Raw genomic sequence first — 20489 nt, forward strand, 5'->3', positions numbered from 1 at the left:
TTATGATCTAGCAGTTAGAAAAGTAAGTCTGAAATTTAGATAGAGAAAAGTTGATGTGATTTTTCTTTTAGAAATCAGCAGTAAAAATATTTCTCTGATGTCATTTTGTATTTGTGTTCTCCAACACATGGAAGTGATGAGGTATAAATAGTTTTGTTAGCTTTATTTTTTTTTTTCTTAAAAAAGAGAGGTAGTCTCTTTAACATAAAATTTTTCAGAAGCACTGTGTGTAAAACATGAAAGTGCAGGGGTCAGCAGAGCTGCAGCCCTGGAGGACAACCAGCCTGGTTCTGTTTTCTGGTCACTCTGAGAAGGCTTAGTGGAGTAGTTTGCAAATCTGCCTTCAGCATATGCCTGTAATTGCATATAAAAAAGGATCAAAGGTTATGGTTTAAAACCTGCCAACTTGCTGTAAAAGTAAAGAATTTCATATATCTCTTCTGAAAGATAATGATTTTTTTTTCCTTTGAAAGCATGCAATGTTTAAATGTTAGAATCTGAAAGGAATACATTTGGGTCAATTCCTACTTATTCCTTCTAAGAAAAAAGCAGCCCATTTTTGCAGGATTGTCCCATTGTATCTTAGAAATTAGATCTCATTCTGAGTCAATAATTTGTGTTTTACATAGATTTTATGTTATTAGATACTAGCCCTAGGTTTCCAACAACTTGTAATCAAAGCAAAAATAAACAAAAATTCTTAAGGCCCATTCTTTTCTGAATTTAGAATTAGAGGGTAGGGGAATTTCAGCATTGGTTAGCCTAGATATCCATGTTGTTTATCTTCCCAGAGTCAAAGCTCAAATAATTAACAAGAATTCCTACTTCTGAACTTCAAGCCCAGAGTTCTAAGGCAACTGACGGTAATTTTCAAGTTGTGCCACTGCAAATATAAAGATCAGTCAGAGTTCATTGTTCCATATCCCTCATGTAACACATTTTTAAAAAGTACTATGGAAAGACTAAGAAATGGATGTCAACTACCCACACTCAGACACATTGTAGAATGATAAAATACTTGGAATTATTATGTAACATCAATGGCCTGTTTAGTGTCTATTATTGATCTTGTATCAAAATATTACAGAATAATGGAGTTTGGGTGACTTTCTGAAGAGCTCTGTGGGCAATTTATGTGGATATCTACATGTTACAAAGATGAACAGATTTTACCAATCTGTTAATCTAAAACTTCAAGGCTGATACTTAATTCAGTTTAGTGCTGCAGCTTAATAATACATAATTTTAAAAAAACTGTCTCCCTGGAACAAAGTCACTGAGCATAGGGGTCAGGCAAGTAGAGAAGAGTGAGAGTAACTGAGCACAGTTTAGTAATTGAGTATAGGCTCTGGCATCAGAGAAATATTTCTGTTCGTGACTTTGCTACTATCTATGAATTCTGGGCAAGAATTTGACTGACTTGAGTCTTATTCTCTCAGCTAAGTTACTGAAGGCAAGGTACCTCACTGTTCGCAGGAGTGAAGTGTGATACACATTTAGGATGCTAGGCACATTGTAGAGACTCAGTTTGTGACATAAGGGATCCTAATTCACTTTTGATATTCAGGGCACATGTTCAAAATCAAATTTCCTTCAAGTCCTCACACCGTTATAAGTGTCTCTTAGCTTACTGATGAAGGCCTGACTGCTCAGATACCCACTGAATAAGGATTTGTTCTTGTGGCTGTTTTGAGATAGTTGATTAATTTTGAGAACCTACTTTGTGTTCAACAAGAGGTTGGATTCAACATCACTGTATTTGCCCTTATAAATTTTACTATGTAATTGCAAAGACCGATTAGTTTAACATATGAGAAGAACCACATAAAAGATCATATGCACAGTATTTAAAATTCATTAAGTTAAATACAGTATGGTATTCCTGATTGAATCTTGTAATAGAAGAAGAAGGACATTTTGGGTATAAACAGAGGAGTTGGATAGCTGGGTCAAATAGTGGGTCCATTACAAGTTTTTCTGAGGAATCTCCCTACTGGTGGCTGCACCAATTTGGAACTCCATCAATAATGTATGAGTATGCCTTTTTTCCCACATCCACACCAAAAGACTTAAAATCAGCGTACTACAGTGATGTAGCTACATCAATGTTCATAGCTGCTCAATTCACAATAGCTAGATTGTGGAACCAACCTACATGCCCTCAATTGATGAATGGATAAAGAAACTGTGGTATACATACACAATGGAATATTACTCAGCCATAAAGAAGAATAAAATTTGGCATTTGCTGGTAAATGGATGGAGTTGGAGAATATCATGCTAAGCGAAATTCGCCAATCCCAAAAAACCAAGGTCAAATGTTTTCTCTGATAAGTGAATGATATTACATAATGGGAGGTGGGGGTGGCAGGGGCAAGAGAAGAATAAAGGAACTTTGGATGGTGTAGAGGAAAATAGGGTGGGAATGGGTGGGGGGAAAGAAAAGATGGTAGGCTGAGACAGACGTCATTACCCTATGTATATGTACGATTACATGAATGGTGTGAATCTACATTGTGTACAACCATAGAAATTAAAAGTTGTACCCCATTTGTATACAATGAAACAAAATACAGTCTGTAAAAGTAAAAATTTAAAAAAGGACATTTTGTGGAAACACCTGGGAAATCTATGTAAGTCTGGAATTTAGTTAATAATATTGTATTAAGGTTAGTTTCTTAATTTTGAGAAATATACTATTATTATGGATGTTGACATTAGAGAAAACTAGGTGGAAGTTTCATAGGAACTGTCTAATCTTTGCAACTTTTTTGTAATTCTAAAATTAGTCCCAAATTAAAAGTGTATTATAAAAAACATCATATTGTATTATTCAATGCAAGTTACTTGTCCTTGTCCAATCATATCCACTTATCTCTACTACTTCATACTGCCTAATTTTGAAGAGCCTGACAGTTAGTTGTCTCTAGCACCTGGAGACTGTTTTGCCCTGCCCAGCACTGGAGCCAGGAACTAAAGATTGATGGGAGTTGATAGGTAAACATTCAAACTCTTCCAACCTTGGACGTGTTTTGCTCGGGCTCTCAAAATCTCTCTAGAAGGATTAAACTTTAGTTGCCAATGATGGTAACTTTATTCACAATGTGCCCAGTACGGGCTCCTTTTCCTTCTTTCAATTTCCCAAATGAAGTCCTCTTACTTGTCTCATGGTCTGCTTCTAGGAGAAACTGGGCACTGTTCCCAACCATTTCTGCACATTTGTAGTGAAGTGGCTATTGAACACAACAATTCAAGGTCATTTACAAGGAGATTTTTATAGCTGTCCTGGATTATCTTTGGTCCCTGAAAAGAACTCTTCACTCCATACCAGGAAGAAACTTCACTGAACTACAAACACTCTAGGAATTGACACATGAGAGCTACACACTTTTGGATATGTGGAAAGAAAATAAATGTTTGGAAGAATACTAACAAAAATCTCTTATTAATGACAAAATTGCATTTATCCATTCATTCAACTGAAATTTACTCATCATATTCTATGGGATATAGAGTGAAGAAAACAGAAAAGGTCACATTTTTGTCATAGAAATGGAAAAGAAAACAAAATAAATTGATGAACATGATAATATTACATAGTGATAAATCTGTAAAGAAAACAAAAGAGGGTCATATGACAGCATGACTTAACTGGGAGAAGGTTATTCTGGTTAGGGGTCAGAGAAGTCCTTTCTGAGAAGGTGATACTTGATCTGGACCTGAATGACAAGAGAGAGGTATTCTTGTAAAGATCTACACATACTGATGTTGCTTTTGTGTGTGTGTGTGGTGCTGGGGATTGAACCCAGGGCTTTGTGCTTGTGAGGCAAGCACTCTACCAACTGAGCTATCTCCCCAGCCCCGCTGCTTTGTTAATATCTTTTCTCTATCATGACTTGCCTGCTTTTTAAAGACAAATACAAAGCCAGGCCTGAAAAAGAAATTGTTTTCTCATAAAGTATTATCTCTGTATGCATAATGCATAGGGCATGTGATTATTTTAAAATAGGTGGCTTCCTTGTCAGAGATGCATACTAAAGTATTTTTATATGCACATGACAATACAGGATTGTAGAGATCTGCTTTAAAACACTCATGGGCAGAGGCAGTGAAGAGATGAAGTAAGATTAGCAAAATATCGATCACTGTTAAAGCACAATACCAAGTACCCAGGGACTCAAAATACTATTCTCTTTACTTTGTGTTTAATATTTCCCATAATCAAAAGTATATAGCTAGGATATTTAAGGAATTCCCAATGCTATAGGAATTTCACCTCACCAAATTTTCATCGGTAAATGAGGAGTTAAAGCAGGAATGGTAGCCAGTGGAATCATACAGTACACATAGGCACTACTTAAAACTGAAATGAGTAAAAGAGATCACTGGATAGCCCTTCAATAAAATGCTGAAATCTCCCAGGATTAGCCAATCTTATAAAGGATGAGTCTTTATCTTTGAAGAGGCTATTTTGCAGCTCCGAGGAATTAGAATTTAACTTGTAGAAATGAGCCTGAAAATAATTTGTCCATACAAATGCAAATAGGTTGTATTTAGTGGATCAGATGGATCTGTGTTTTACAAAATCACTCCAATATTTCATATATTTGTGGTTCATTTTTCTTCTCTGAAATGGTTGCAACATCTTTACAAGTTTCCTCATTAATTAATAATCTGTATTATTTTACATCTGTCCATTTTATATTTGTAGGAGCATCATGAATTTATTTTTAGAGACTTGCCCTTTAACTAAGAAATAAATTGAAAGTGTTCCTGCGATGGCAAAACATGCACCTACGGTGTCCATGTCTGTATACTTCGTCAAAGTCAAGAACCGAAACACTGTTGGACTTTTTGGGTGCCATCTGTTATTCTTTATCCAGAAAGGTCTTAACCTTAACCCACCACTCCACTGGCCAACTTTCCATTATATCTTTTTTTTTTTAAATTAATTCTGATAAAGTGAAGGTTATTTCTCATTTAAATTTTTATTTTTTTATTTTTACAGACTGCATTTTGATTCATTGTACACAAATGGGATACAACTTTTTGCATCTATGGTTGCGCACGATGTAGATTCATGCCATTTGTGTGATCATACATGTACATAGGGTAATGATGTCCATCTCATTCCAACATCTTTCATGCCCCTGCCCCCTTCCCCCTCTCATTTCACTCTATGTAATCTAAATTTCCTCCATTATATCTTAATTTGTCAAAACTATCTATCAACTCGCCTATAGGATCCCCCATCACTCGCTAACAGAAATATCTCTGAGGAACACATACATCAAGAATGATCTATAATGTTGATTTTAAAATCCAGATTTCATAAACCACCAATTACCAGGTGGACATCCTATTCTGCATTTTTGCTGTATAGCAATAGTGAAGGCACAAAGACAGAAAAATCACAAGAAAGTAATCTCTAGCCAATACTCTATTGAAGGAGAGAAATTTCAGCAGTTCCAACAAAATAAACACTTTGGGGACTCATTAAATCCCTAATTTGGTTGACCAGAAAAAGAGGTAGAAAAAACCTCAGTGATTGAAGCGGGCGTTTTATTGTAAAGGTATAACGTCTTCACCCTCAGTCTCTCAAAAGGGTGCTGCAGGAAATGTTCTCTGTAGTATCTAACATGTACCAGGCAGTTTCAAATCCTTTAAACTACAATAACCTTGTGAAGTGAGAATCACCATCTCCCATTTTGCAGATAAGGTTTAGAGGATTTAACTAACTTGCTTAGAGTCATAAAGTTAGTAACAATAGGCAAAGCTGGATTCAAATCCAGTTGGACAAGCCAGATTTTGTGTGATCCCAAAGCCTGCTCCATGTCCTTTCCAGAATGTCAACCTATGGTTAAGCTTTCACAGTGGTTGACACCTCAACAGGCAACTGTAATTTATAGCAAATCTGTGCATGTTCCCATTGGAAAGAAATGCTAGTCTAGTATCAGGTGTATCATCATAATCCACCCGCTTGGATAGTTAACATGACTCTCACTCTCCCATATGAATGGCAGAGATAAACACCATGCTTGCTATGGTTTGAGTGTGTTCCCCAAGGGTTTATGTGTTGAAATTTAATCCCCATTGTGAGGTAGGTATTAAAGGGTGGAAATTTGATCCAACTGTGATATTTAGAGATGGAGCCTTTAGAAGGTGATTAGGGCTGGATGAAGTCATCAGGTGGAGTCCCCATGACTGAATACTTACAACTTTAGAAGAAATGGAGAAAGACCAGAAGAGACACACATGCTCCCTGTCTCTTGCCATGTGATACCCTGCACTGAATCGTACCCCACCAGCAAGATGGCAATCACCAGATGTGGCTGTAGCCCACAGATCAGAACTGCTAGTTACCACTAGAACTTTATAATTTACCCAGTCAATGGCATTGTTATTAATAAAAGAAAATGAACTAAAAAAATGCTATTCCTGGTTATATTCTATGTTGTTCTGATTTACGTATGAGGTGTCCCCCAAAAGCTCAGGTGTGAGACAATACAAGAATCTTCAGAGGTGAAACTATATTATGAATGCTTTAACCTACTCAGTGGATTAATCCACTCATATGGATAAACTGGATGATAATTGTGGGCAGGCAGGGTATGACTAGAGGAGGCGGGTCACTGGGGGCATGCCTTGGGGGTTTACATTTATCCCCGGTGAGTGCATTGCTCTCTCTCTCTCTCCCTCTCTCTCTCTCTCTCTCTCTCTGTCTCGCTCCCCTTCCTGATTGTCATGTCCTGAGTTGCTTTCCTCTCTCATCCCTTTCTACCATGATGTTCTGTATCATTTGGGGCCTAGAGCAATAAAGTCAGCTGACCAACTGACCAAGAACTTCTGAAATCATGAGCCAAAGTAAACTTTTCCTCCTCTGTGTTGTTCTTGTCAGGCCCTTTGGTCCTAGTGATGCAAAGCTGACTAAAACCCACAATCATAGAAACTAATGTGATGCAGCAGAAAAAGCCCTTGAAAGAAAGCTGAAACTGAAGTTATAAATCTGTCGATGTCACTTCTAGAATGAGGTCCTGTCATTTCTCAGGGACTTCTATTTCCTTGCTGTCAATAAAGCTAGATTGTTGGACTCAAAAGTCTTAGTAGGGGTCTACTGGCATTGGGGTAGGCATAATTCTTATTTGTATAGGACTGCTCTTGGCATTACAGAAACTTAGCATCCCTGACTCTGGGTGCTAAAAGCCTATAACCCTCTCCAGTTCTTGTAGCAACCATATTTCCATATGTCCCTGTGCACTACCTACTTTGAGCAGCAGAGCCTTGGATGAAAATGCTGGAGGGTGATTTTAAGTTCTAAGAAGCCCTCTGACTCTAATGGGTCAGTTAGGAGAGGACAGGAGGAATCTTAGGCTATCTCCTTTATCGTAAGGCCTACACAAAATCATATTCTTAAAAGGAAGTCATACTTTAATAGGCCTCTTATTATTAAAGAAGTTTAATATTGAATTTACATAATGTTCAGAAAATAGAAGTATGAAGAGATACCCTATAGCAGCAACCACCCTCCAGCAAGCACTAGGCCCTGTGTGGTTTCCCCAGTAGCTAACCCAAGGCTCATATGAGCCTATATGCAGCATCTGTAATAAGCAATGGAAAGAGCTTCCCATGCAAGACATTCAGTTTGGTAAATTCTTTCTGGCCCCCTCTGTTACTAATAATCCTAGAGCTCTGGGTATACTACTGTCCCTCAGTTCCCAACCTGCTTGCACAAAACATTGGCAACCCTTTTTACACTAAAAAGAAAAAGTTACTATATTTGAAGGTCTAACTCAGGAGCCACTTTTCCCATTAAAGTCTCACCCAAATCTTTCAGTGCAAACAGATACCTCTTCTCTCTAAAGAAATGTAACATTTGTAGCTCCATGTCAGAACTTTTTATTGAATCATATAGTCATCAACTGTTCCATAATCAGACTACATATATTAATAGTATTGTCTTCCCCGCTAGAATGCTGGGTCCCAAAGTCAAGGGTCATGTCTTATACTACATTTATATTCCCTATGGCCTAGCACATTCCTGGGAACACATTAATGGCTTAATAAATACATGTTCTGTCTTTGATATTTCAGAGTGATACCAAAAATACCACTGGCTTGGTCAAACTTACATCCTGTGCGCTAATTAAAAAAAAAAAAAAGTATTTATTCAGCATCTATTCCCAAGTGCTTTTCAAAGTACTTTTCAGATAATACAATTAATTTCACATATCCCATGTACATTGAAAGGAATAAATAAAAGACACTAAACTTTCCACAACAAAAGAAAGAGAATTAAAACTTCATGTCCCATGAGGAGTATAGCAGGGTCTGGTAAAGAAGATACATCTTCCAATTCCTACTGAGTATTAGATAAAAATTCAAAGCATGTCTCCTTATTGCTTCAACAAATATTAAAAATTTCTATATGCTTCAAAAGCTGTGAGCAAGATTGACCTTGGGAAGCTGGTCATCAAATCCTGGTGCCATCATTAGTCTAAGGAAACTGTTATGGTTTAGATACAAGGTGTTCCCCCAAATCTCTTGTGTGAGACAATTTAAGAACATTCAGAGGCAAAATGATTGAGATAAGAGAGGTGTAACCTAATCAAGGACTTAATCCACCTATATGGATTAACTGGGTGGTAAATGTAGCCAGGTCGGATGTGGCTGGAGAAGGTAGATCAGTGGGAGTGTGCTTTGGGGTTTATATTTTATCCTTGGTGAAACAAGTACCCTCTCTCTCTTGCTGTCTCTTACTCTCTCTCTCTCTCCCTCTTTGTTGCCATGACCTGAGCTGCCTTCCTCCTCCATGCCCTTCCACCATGATATTCTTCCTCACCTCAGGCCCAGTGCAATGGAGCCACTGCCTATGGACTGAGGCCTCTGAAAATGTGAGCCAAATTAAACTTTTCCTCCTCTCCATTGTTCTTGTAAGTCTTTTGGTTAAAGTGAAGACAAAGTTGACTAAAACAGAAATAATGTCAAATATGTGTTACAAACTGAGATCCTAGTTACCATCTGATCCTACCTACATCCCTTTGTCCCCAAACTCTCCATACATTTTCTTTCAGCCATCAATAAAATATTTGCTACACATCTATGACAAGCAAAATATTAAATGCTGATGTCTAAGGGGAAATAATATGCTATACTGCTAATATGAATAAAGCCATTCCTCTTCATTCTTGCTTTTTTCTTTAATCTTTGACTTGGTAGGTGTAAACATGGTATCTTTCCTTCATTCATCATCATCTTGCTCAGGGATTCTGGTATTTTCTTCTATCCTGGGGGTGGAAAAGCCATTGAAGAGATTTTCTTCAGGGCTGATTTCACAAATTATCTTTCACATAAGAGACTCTATCTCCAAGGCTGTTGTCACAAATTACCATTCACATATGCCAGACTATCCTTCACTTTGCTTTGCCAAATTGAGAGTTTCTGGGATAATGATCACATAGCTTAAAGGTGTTCAGAGAAACAGCTGATAGGGTGAATTAGGATCTTATGCCACCATGCTGACCATGAAAAGAGTCTGCTTTCTGACCAATGACAAACAAAATTGGAAGTCTGAGTTTCTCACCAGCTATCATCAAAGTTCAGATGGGCTTACTGCAGCATACCTCACACAAATCACTACCTTTTTTATCAATAAGTAAAGGGAAAGAACTACCTATGACTCCTTTGTAACAGTCATGCTCTACAATTTCTTGTTATGAAAACTCAAAGGGAAAAATGTATGGATATAATTATTAATATAATAAGTGTATTTTTAAAAATTTTGGTTCATTGTACATAAAAAGAGTACAACTGTCCTTTCTCTGGTTGTACACGAAGTAGAGCCATACCATTTGCATAATCATACACGTACATAGGGTAATGATGTTTGTCTTATTCTAAAACCTTCCTTTCCTCCGCCCCTCCCTACCCCTCATTTCCCTCTACACAATGTATCCTTCCTCCATTCTTCCCTTACCTTCACCTCCCTGTTATGTATCATCAACTACTTATCAGAGAAATAATTCTTCCATTGGATTTTTTTTTTGGGGGGGGGGGTTTGGCTTATTACACTTAGCATGATATTCTCCAAATCTATCCATTTACTTTCAAATGCCATAATTTTATTCTTCTTTATGGCTGAATAATATTCAATTGCATATATACACCACAGTTTCTTTATCCATTCATCTATTGAAGGGTATCTCGGTTGGTTCCACAATCTAGCTATTGTGAATTGAGCTTCCATAAACATTGATGTAGCTGCGTCACTTTTGTAGGCTGATTTTAAGTCCTTTGGGTATTGGCCAAAGAGTGGGATAGCTGGGTCAAATGGTGGTTCCATTCCATGTTTTCTAAGGAATCTCCACACTGCTTTCCAGAGTGGCTGCACCAATTTGCAACCTCACCAGCAATGTATGAGTGTACCTTTTCCCCCACATCCTCTCCAACACCTATTGTTGCTTGTATTCTTGATAATAGACATTCTAATTGGGGTGAGATGAAATCTTAGGGTAGTTTTGATTTGCATTTCTCTTATTACTAGAGATGTTGAACATTTTTTCATATATCTGTTGATTGCTTGTAGATCTTCTGTGAAGTGTCTGCTCATTTCCTTAGCCCATTTATTGATTGGGTTATTTGTATTCTTGGTGTAAAGATTTTTGAGTTCTTCATAAATTCTGAAGATTAGTGCTCTATCTGAAGTGTGTGTGGCAAAGGTTTTCTCTCACTCTGTAGGCTCTCTCTTCACATTGTTCACTGTTTCCTTAGCTGAGAAAAAGCGTTTTAGTTTGAATCCATCCCTAATAAGTACATTTTTAAAGCAATAAAAGAAAAAGGATTTTCTTTGGACAAATGACTTTATCATATGTCTACTATATACTAAAGGGACAAAATTTTCTCTTAAGAAAATTAAAATTATAGGCTATTTAAAATGTTTATTGTATAAACTACTGAGGAAACAATCAAGGAGTTTAGCAAGTCTAGCACAGCAGTTTGTCCACCATAAGAAGGTACGGAAAAGCACCTGTTGGAAGTATGACTCATTGAGATTATAATATTAGGGCAAGAAAAACTGGCTGAAGTTCAATTCAATCCCAAAAGAAGTAAGCCCTAATCAAAGTGATAAACACATCTAAAAGTTTTAAGGCCTCTGTAGAATAAATTATCTGCTGATTTTGGTAGAAAGCATTTGAGGGTAAGTTTAGATAATAATTAAAATCACACAGTCCAGCAATGTCTGACAAAATCACTGCCTTTTTGAATCATTACTAAGTAAAGTCAGGGCCTGACCAAGGTTCATGCTAAAAGTTAGGGAGAAGCAATGAAGAAAGAAGGTGAGGGTAAAACAACAATGACTCACTCACCTGTCACCCTTCTTTCAAGAATCTGGTACCCATCACAGAATTTTCTATAGCTTAAAGTGAAAGCAACAACAAAAGAAAACTGCTTCTGAAAGACTTCCTGCATCAGATCACAATGAACTATATTTTTGTCTTGTGTTTTAATAATTATTTTATTTATTTACTTATTTACTTTTTATGCAGTGCTGAGTATCAAACCCAGAGCCTCATATGTGGCAGGCAAGCACTCTGCCACTGAGCTATAGCCCAGCCCTGAACTGTATTGCTTTTGAAAGGCAACTGGAAGTACCTGTGATAACACTCTTGTTTGTTTTACTTAATCCATTAAAAAATTAATGATGAGGGAATAAAATAAGCAAACACTATTTATCCATGTTTATGTTCAATATTGCTGTATTTTGTCAAATAAGTGGTGTAAGTTATAGCTTAACTGTCTAAGGTGTTCCACATTCTTTTAACACCCTGCTCATACTTCTCTGCAGCATTCAGCAGAGTAGGAAAATATAGAAATAAATAAAATTAACTTGCTGTTTTAAGGAATCTACAGCCTACCAAGGAAGATAGACATATAAAAAAGCAGATCACAAAACTAAAAATGAAATAAGCATTCTCAGAGAGGCTCAAGCAAAGTGTCAAAGGAATTAACAAATTAAGAGAGATTTGATAATCAAATGGGTTCAAACCATAGTCCTGAAAAGAACCCTAAGGGGTGGTCTTATTCACCCCCCTCTTTTTTGTTTAATATCAAACAAACATGTCAGAAATACATGTCAGATTAACATGTCAGAAATACAAAGCCTAGGATGATTAATGAGTTTGCAAAAGTTATGAAGTCCATTAGAGGCAGAACTTAGAGGGGGCCCAGGTTTCCTGACACATTGTTTACTATTATTTCATACAACATATAACTAACTTGAATGTTTCCTATATCAAAAAAGGACTTTGGGGGCTGATGTTGTGGCTCAGTGGTAGAGCACTTGCCTTGCATGTGTGAGGCATTGGGTTTAATTCTCAGCACCACATACAAAGAAATGAATAAAATATAGGTCCAACAACAACTAAAAAATATATTTTTTTAAAAATGTAGGACTTTGGTTTGAAAATTGCATGCCCTAGAGCTTATCAATAGATCTGCTACAATTTAAAAGACGGACACAAGGAGGGCAAGAATAGTGAAATAAATTTTTGGACTTTAAAAAGTAAACTTAATTATTAGTTCCTCTTCCCTTAATTTGACAACAGAATAAAACAAAGAAACATGCATATGAATGGAAAACCACAAAGTAAGGAGATGACATGAAGAATCTCACTACAAACACACATATACAGGCAATTTCATCTAAAAGCACAAGAGTGTCATGTTCTCCTTGTCCTGACTGAAGATCTGTCCACAAAATATAAGTTTCTCCTAGCCCCAAATGTCAGTTCATATGATGGATCGGTTCTCTCTCCCCTAAGAAAAACAGTTATTTCTTTCATATTCAGAGTTGCTGAAAAGTAACATTATCATCATCATCCACCAGAAACATTTCTTGCAGGAAGATACTCTTGTAGCAGATTCTCAGCAGGTGGCAGGAGGAACTCATAATTTAGATAGGAAGCCCCAGACACATAAAAAGGAAATCAGTAATGCCAGGTAGAAGTCTAATGTGCAGTGCTGACCATAGATGTTACAGAGTTTTTATGGAAATACCTCAACCAGGAAGGTAGGCATTATTTTCACTGAAAAGAAGTCCCAGAGGAGCTCATTTGGATGTAGATGAGAAAGTTCAAGATAATGAGTTCCAAAATGCTTATCTTTGAGCCATACCCTCTCTGTGCATAAACTAGCTTTGCTGCCCTTCACCAAAAGTGGCTTGGACTTGATACGTAAGGAGTAACAGGCTATTTGTTCATTCTTTTCTGGACCCAAAACAGAACAGGAGAATGTCAGTTCACACTGAGACTGTGATAATATGCTTATGGTAGGGGGGTGGAGGGGATTCCAGCTGTCAGTGGCTTGACATCAGCAAGCCATTTACCTACTGAGATAAAGAAGGTTGTTGATTTAGTCATGTCCTGTACATGTACTTCAAATCCCAGTTGCCCAAGGAAGCATTTCTGCCCAACGTACTTTCACCTCACTTGGGACCAGATGGCACTGGGACTTGTGCAGAGCAAACCTGCAATAAATGCCTGATTGCGCTAGCACTGACTCATGCACACGGAAGCAGACACAATGAGGTCTATGAAAAGAATACATCATAGTCACCAGCTATAAGATGCAGCTTCAACTTGTTTATCTTCAAAACATTCTACATTGCATGATTTTGGTTGCTATTCCTCAATAAAAAGAAATTAAGGCGCCATTAGCATGGCATATTTATTTACCTTTGACTATGGATGAATAACGAAATGAAAAGAACAAATTGTTACTTCATTTACAAGTTTGAAATTAGTCAATGAAGTAATGAGATGGCAAAAAAAAAAAAAAAATCAAAAATCCACACACAAGCACACACACACACAAACCCAAACCTCATGCATATCAAGATATCTTAATAGACGGAGAATGTGCAGAAGAATTCCAAATCTGTGTTTTAGACAATATATGTTAGAAGGGATTCAGAGAAGGTGGAACCAGGGGCATAGTGTTCAGTGTAAAGGAAAGTGGAACCTCATAATATATAAGGAACAAATGCAAGAATAGGAGGAAAAAATCCCACCAATCTAGGAGTAAGGAGCACAGTGTTTGTCTTCAGATTTAGTACTCAAAAGGAAGAGAGATTAAATTCATTGTATAGGTTGTGGAGAAAAGTGTTGATTCAGTACCCAGCAGAACTTTCTAGAAATAAAACTTTTAGAATGGACTGGTCAGTGAGGAAACAAGATTCCCAGCTGAGAGAGACACCAGCCCATTTTGCCAGACGTTGGAAACTTGTATACTGAATAGTGAGTTACTTGGGCATGTTATTTACATTATATCTATTCCGGGTTGAAAAAAAAATCACTCTCCAAAAAGACATCCTATATTGTCTTATGTGCACTGTCAGCTGAGGAAGGACTCTAAGTTTATCAAGCTTCAATTCTTAAAAATTCAAGATTCAAAAGGTGATTAAGTAAAATGAATGCTCATATTATTTATATCACTATTACAGAAGTTATAGGCTTTTTATTTGTTTTGTTTTTGTTTTGTGGTACTGGGGGTTAAACATAAATCATTGCATATTCTAGGCAATTGCTCTACCACTGAGCAACATTCCCAGACTGTTTGTTTTTGGTACCAGGATTTGAATCCAGTAGTGCTTACCCACTGAGCCACATCCTTAGCCCCTTTTTATTTTTTATTTTGAGACAGGGTCCCACCTAGTTACTCACTAAGTTGCTGAGACTGGCTTTGTACTTGCAATCCTCCTGTATCAACCTCCCAGACTGTTGGAATTACAGGCTTGCACTGCATCCTGCCAGCCTGTTCTCTTAAAAAAAAAAAAAAAAAAAAAAACTTGGTTTGTATAGACACTTGTGAACACACTAAGAAACAGGAGTGATTTTAATTATTGATTTTTTAAAAAATTGTTCTTTAAAAGTAATCCAGGTCTCCATAATTGTGTGATCTATCAGTGAAATGACCAAAAAAGTTTAATCTTCAGGTTAGCAGATTTAAAAGACATAGCCCATGCCCCTTCCTTTTTCTTTCAAGCTAAACAATCTCCTGTCCCACATTCTTACTTAGATTTATCTTTACATTAACAATGCTTACCAGCAGATAGCCAAAAAGGCAAGCCAAGTTGGACCAACTTCAAGATTTGTTTCCACACTGGGGTGCTTCATGCATTTGGCAGAATCAGGCTGCAACTGTGGCTTCATTTAGTACATTGTGCTATAAACATTATGTCCTGAGCTAATGAGATACTCAACGTGACAATCCCATAGGTTACTAAGCGCCGTAAACATCTGTTAACACAGGCACCAGAGATAGCATAGAGAAGGCCTGTAGTGTCCATTCTTAAAGTGGTTTATGATATGGAGTCTGCTGTTTAAAAACTAATAATCAAAAACACAGTCCTAAATTCTGGCTAGAACAAATATTTGAGGAGCAAAGTTATGCTCACTTTGAGGAAAAAAAAAAAAAAAAACTGCACTCATGTCTTCACTTAGTCATTGCATTTATAGACCTTCATTTCACACCTTTGTCCATTAAGTGTTGGCTTTCCCTGGTATTCAGAAGACCAAAAATATAATTTCACTGTGATATATTTATTCAAAAAAAAAAGAAGGGAAAAAAAAAAAAAGGTTGAAGGTTGACTCACCAACTTTCCTTAGACTAATGTGAAGCCAAAAGTTTATAAGAGTGAAAGAAGCAGATGAGGGTTGGGGCAAGTTTTTAAGCTACAAACATGTTTTTCAAGGATCCCAAAGCTAAAACACATCCTTCCAGCTCCACCCAAAGGTACCCGAAGAGAAACTGTAAGCAACTGGAAACCCCTTCAAGTCTAGTCTGAGAATACCAAGCTTTGCTTTTCTTAAAAGGAACAAGAACTTCCAATCACAGAATAAATTTAGATCAAACAACCCTGTCTGTTGTCATTTTATTTCATTTCTTTTTATAATTTTTTATTTGTTCTAATTAGTTATACATGACAGTAGAATGCATTTATACATTTTGATAAATCATACATAAATGGAGTGTAATTTCTCATTTTTCAGATTGTATATATTTCTTTTGAACGTTTAACATTTTAGAAATGCTTCAAGAATTGTCACATCCAAGGTGTAGAGATATCCCAGAAAAAAGGGGACTTTTGGGGTGATTCAGGTGGAAACTTGTCTGGAACACCAGATGCTGCCACAACATCTCAGGTCTGTGGGAAAAGGTGAATGGCTTCTCAAGCACATTCCAGGGAATCTAAAGGTAAACACCGCTGAGACCACCTAATCTCATGATGGGGACAACACCACCTTGGGAATCTTAGATTCACAGCTCCAACCTGCAGTCTCTGGAGTATGTACCCACAAATAAACACATGGCTTAGAACCCTCGAGTGCCCTTTCTTACAGTTGCTCTGAGAACTTCAGAAACCCCACAAGGGAACTTCTAGGGCCTCAGCCCCTCCACCGCGAAGGGTTTAGTTATTTAAAAGTCCGTGGTACTTAATCCTATACGGGAATCCTGTGACTTCCCAACCCGCTGGCCTCCCGTTACCTTTCCCTGTCCCTTCCAAGGTCTCCTGACGGCACAAACAGGCGGGCGGCACCTCTAGAGTCTCCGCCTCCCCCCTTGCACACCCTACTGGCTCAGGCGCCAACACGCCTCCCCAGACGCTCACGCGCGCGCGCACACACAGCACACACGTACTCCCATTCTACTCACACTCCCGCGCCAGACCACGAAACCCCGCAGCCCAGTCCCAGCAGGCATCCTCCCCCGGGCTATATATAAAACCCTCGCCCCGAAATAGACTTCCCCACGCACCCCCAAGTGGATGACTATCCCGCACTCTCTGCGTGTTGCCAGTGCCCTCTCTCCAGACATGCGGTTACTCACTCACCCGCAGCCCTCAAACCTTGGCAGTTCTGTCAAAACTTTAAGGCTGGTTGATTGCACAAGAAGTAGTGTGACCAGGGCTGGGAGAGCTCGGCTCGCCACAATTTCTGTCCACCCCAGTTCGTGGAGACTGTGGCTGTGATTCTACTGACCCCAGGTCTGCTGTTGCCAGCGCGCAGCTGCAGCCTGCACAAACGCGCAAAAGGCCGCGCACTTTGCGGAGGAGCGCGCAATGGATATGCTCACAGTCGGACCTCTGCAGACCCTACGGTCGCGCAGCCTGGGACTTTTCCCGTGCGGCAGCGACAGCCTCAGCAGCTCCTGCCCCGGCCTTGCAAGTTGATGATGTCAAACACACACACACACTCAAAACTTTTAAGACTTTAGCAAGATTGTCTTGAGAGGAAACCCTTCCTCGCACTGCACACACTGGATGGGAGCAGGCGCCAGTGTTGGTTGGTTCGCTGGCCTCCCCTAACTCCCTGCAGCCCCTATCAACTTCCAATCACACACCCCACCACCAATAACTTCCAGCCACATACATGCGCGCGCGCGCGCGCACACACACATACACACACACACACACACACACACACACACACACACACACCACAGCATAGATCGGGTTACAACTACCCATCAGCAGAAAACAACTTTTTGAAAAGGGGAGCACAGCCCTCCCCCAAGTCACCTGGATAAAAACATATCCGTGTAAATGCATACAGCCGATTCCCATTTCATAAACGACTGGCGTTCAAGGGTCCACTTTCAGGCCCACTGGCACAAAAAAGGGAAAATAAGAGCCCGACTCCCGGAGCCCCTTCCAGTACCTCCGAGCTTCTCCTCCAGAGACTGAGCGCGGGTTCGCGTCCGTGCTGGGGCCGATGGCGCGGGGACCTCCGGCCTGCCTGGCCCCAGCCCGGGGTCCCCGCCGCCGCCCGGGCTCAGCAGCAGCCGCCGCCGCCGCCGCCACCGCCGCTGTAGCAGCCGCCGCCGCCGCTGCCGCTCCCTAGACCGCCTCCTCTTCCCATGGCTGCGCCCTGCTTGGCAGCTCTCGGGCTGTCAGGCTTGGGGAGGAGAGAGGGGGCGGGGTGAAACGGGAAGGGAGGATGGGAGGGGAGGGAAGGGGTGGGAAAAGGCGGCCGCTGTTCACCAAGGGTCACGCCGGGCCCGGCCCGCGGTCCCCTGGATCTGGGCTGCCAAAGCAAAGGGAAGCGAGAGTTCGCTGAGGCCGGTTCGAGACCCGCTGCGGAGCAGCAAAGCGCCGCCCGGGCCACGCATTACGAGGAGCTGGGATGAAGCCTTCCCGGCGAGGAGTTGGAGTTGGTGCGTGTCACTCTCATCTGGGCTGCGCGGCTCCTCCTAGAGGAAGATATCGGTACTTTCGGGACACTTCCTCTCCACCCGCCCCTGTTCCCCAAAGGAAGGCAGGACCTAGAAGAACTTAAGTGCATTCAACACATTCAAAGGAACACGTAGAGAAAAGTTCGCTGCCGGCAGGAATGGAAGAAAATCCAACAAGAGAGTTGAAAAACGTGATGAGCCCACCAAAGATGACCTGTTCACCTGCCCTCAATTTCCAAATTCACTCAGTGTGAAAGATAGTTTTCATAAGGGCCTTGTATTAGAGGTTTAAAAAATGGAGAAATTAGGTAGTTTTTCAAGGCCACATCGCATGTAAGTAGAGCCAGAACAAAGGACTGCAAGGAGAGCAGGTACAGGCTGTCAGCCTGAGGCTTGTCCTTGTGTGTAACTTAAGGAAAGGATTTTAACTGCCTCGCCGTGGACACAACTTTTCTGTCAAATACTGACCCTGTCTAGCACATCCCACTGTTGGAAAAATAAAGCTAGACAAGAAATTGTCAGTGATTCAGAAAGTTAAAGTTGGGCTAAGTATGTCATTTTCGTGAAGTGTCAAACTCAATCACCACATGCTTTTCTTTGCAGAGAGTACAAAAGTCCAGCTCCAGGCTGTGGCAGATCCGAAGGAACAGCTAGTCACACGATCTTTTTACAGTTTACTTTTTACTGACAGCCAGTTGTGACATCACTTATCTATAAGCTTCTAACAACTCTGGCTTACTAAAAGACTTAAAAAAAAAAAAAAAAAAAAAAAAAAAAAAAAAGGAAACTTCCATACTTAAAGCCAAGTCTATACTCAGAAAAGCTTAAACAACAATTTATAGGAACTGAACTTCTTAGCATTAGAATAGAAGACTCATAGGACATTGAAGCAGTGCACTGGGGGCCAAGACTTGTTAAGGAACTCTTCCTTAGACAAAGGATGAGTACCAAAGATACCTGGAATTAATAAAGGAGGAAAGATTCACGATTGTTCTGCCCTAAGAGGGTGTGGGGTGGCTATTTATTTTGAAGTGGAAATGTTGCACCTCACCTACATATAGGTGGACTTTCTTAAGATTCTTTCTCTACTCCCTGGTTTCTGGGGTTTCATCCTTTGCTGGAGCAGTTGGGGTACTTACTGCTGTCTGGAGGCTTTTGAAGGGACAGCTTCCTTCACAGAGGAACTTGGGAAAGGAAATGATGAGGGCACACTTGGACAAAACTCCAGCTGGGTGGTTCACATATGCAATGCTGGTTAAAAGGGCAGCACTGGCAGGAGTGGAGACCAGGTGGTCCTCAAATTCTGACTCCACTCCTATCTGTGTGATGACCTTCCAAGTTGGTCCTTCAGATTCTGGCATGAGCAACCTCTCACTTCATATCCTTCCTGTGCCTTCTCCTCCTTTATCCTTACCCTTCCAGAGCAAGGGGAAGCTGGATCTAATCAAGGACGTATCAAATAGACTCATGAAAGCTTTTCTAAGTTCTATTGTTTTTATAATCTGAGATGACTTCAAGAGCATGCTTTTAAAAAAGGAATGACTACTTTTTTTCCTCCCTGTTCAAATGCTATCTCCATTCTGTGACACATGAAAAAACACTACTCTGGCTATTGCACTGCCTTTGATAGAAAGGAAGGTCATCATACACAGAAAGTTTATCACAGGAAGAGATACACTGTTTAATGTATAATATTAGGAAACCCGTATATAAAATTATAATTTCCACACTCAGCACTCTATTTTTAAACTCCATGAATAAAGGATCCTCGAATGCATGTATGACCATATACAAAACCATAGTAGTACTTACCTTATTATATTTTTCAAATTAGGGGGAAAGTGCATTAGGTATTGAGCTGGCTAATTTGTTACAAGTTAAGGCATGCCGGAGAACATTTACTCTATGATAAGTGAAACTGCATTTACTAATGCCTTCCACTTTGTCAGGAATATCTTTGTCTACCTAGCGAAATCTTCCTTAACCTTCAAGTTCCAGCCCAACCATTCACTCCTCTCTGAACTCTTTCTGACTCTTCCCAGAGGTGGAATTGAGTCATTCTCTCCGTATCTACGGCCCTTACAGGCCTTTATATCTACATGTGTTAAATATCACAGTTTTTGTTGATGAGTCTGCTTTCTTCATTAAGTATGAGATTGCTAAGGGGAAAACAATATATTCTTCATGTTTGTACTTGTAATATCTAGGTCGATGCTCAGCAAATTGTAGGCTGCCCAATAAGTGTTTAATCAAATCAACTG

General features: G+C 39.6%; 1 protein-coding gene across 2 annotated transcripts in view; it reads right to left on the reverse strand.

Moving 5' to 3' along the window:
* The window catches only part of GHR (growth hormone receptor), a 261672-nt gene extending 243456 nt beyond the window's left edge, over window positions 1–18216 (reverse strand). Inside the window, exon 1 of one of the 2 annotated variants that reach the window (XM_079145073.1) lies at window positions 17715–18216. The gene's annotated coding sequence lies outside the window, so the exon portion shown is untranslated. The remainder of the gene's footprint in view (window positions 1–17714) is intronic. The other variant, XM_079145074.1, reaches the window with a different exon arrangement.
* Window positions 18217–20489: the final 2273 nt, after the last annotated feature.

The sequence above is a fragment of the Sciurus vulgaris genome (genome assembly GCF_902686455.1).
Source record: "Sciurus vulgaris genome assembly, chromosome: 6".
Taxonomy (NCBI): domain Eukaryota; kingdom Metazoa; phylum Chordata; class Mammalia; order Rodentia; family Sciuridae; genus Sciurus; species Sciurus vulgaris.